Source organism: Indicator indicator, chromosome 1 (assembly GCF_027791375.1).
Source record: "Indicator indicator isolate 239-I01 chromosome 1, UM_Iind_1.1, whole genome shotgun sequence".
Taxonomy (NCBI): domain Eukaryota; kingdom Metazoa; phylum Chordata; class Aves; order Piciformes; family Indicatoridae; genus Indicator; species Indicator indicator.
Window position 1 is genome coordinate 122143874 of NC_072010.1, and position 1234 is coordinate 122145107.

Here is a 1234-nt window from a genome sequence, read left to right on the forward strand (position 1 = left end):
TGGGGATCTCACCTCAGCCGTGGTCCGGGACAGAAGAGATTGCCTAATTTTTGGAAACGTGGGCTCGGCGGCGGTTGCCTCACTGCAGCCTGGCCGAAATGATCCCCAAGCATTCCCAGTTCTAGCCTTTGTACCAGATTGACTATATAGATACACGAAGGTTTTTCTTGTGGTGGGGAAAGTCACATTCCTCTGTCAACTGCGCCCTTTGATGGATAGCTAAAACTGATACCAAAAGTTAATGATTTTTGCCTTCCTTGTGTTTGCAAGCGTGGCCAGACGGAACAGCAGGTCTTGTTTCCAAAAGGTCGGGGCCTTTGGGTAAGCTGGGATCTGTCACCCCTACACCCCCCCCCCAGCTAGATACGTTTTAGGAAACCTAAAACTCTGAAGTTCCACTTTAAAAGTTAAAGGTGGGTTGGGTTTCCTTTTGGTGTTTTTTGTTTTTTTTTTTTTCCTGGCTAGAATTGTGCTACCCAACTTTAGAACATTCATGTGAAACGGACACGTTTCTTAGCTTCATTTTTTTTTTCAATTTGTGACTCCTACTTTCATTTTTGCCTCTAGGGTTTTTAATGGATGCATTATGGAAAGAGGATAAAGCTGCTCAGGAAATTCACAGTGAATTAATAATCCCTACGTGATTTCAAAGGTGCTGTTGTCAGTGGTGCAGTGGCCTGGTTATAAATGACTTTGGAACGATTCACAAAACTAACTTGCTAGAAGAGAGATTGAGGTCTAAATGGTGTGGAGCATAAAATAGCATTTATTCTGTGAAAATGGAAGTGAAGCTCTCTATATGCAGTATTTTTTGAAGTTTACATTGCAGCTGCCTTCATATTCAATGCTCTGTGACTTCAATTTTTGGTGGATTATTACAAGGTATACCACTACTTTTTGCCTTAGATTTTATATTAACAGACAACTGACTGGTTAATTCAGAAAAAATGGTGTGAGGTAATAGTACAGTCACAGAGACATTTAGGGAACAGAAAGATGAGACACAGTTTGCAATAGTTCAGACATGTCTCAGCTTCTTTAATGGATCCTGACCTATAATTAAGAGCTAAAGCTTTGCACATATGTTAACTTAGACCTGGCTCTAAGACCATCAGGTTTTAAACAACAAGAGTGACATTAATATGTCTGACAGTAATTAAACAGCATTACATAGAAATTCAAATCCTTTGAATCAATGGCAGACAAAATACATCATCTGCTCTTTGAAAGTTTG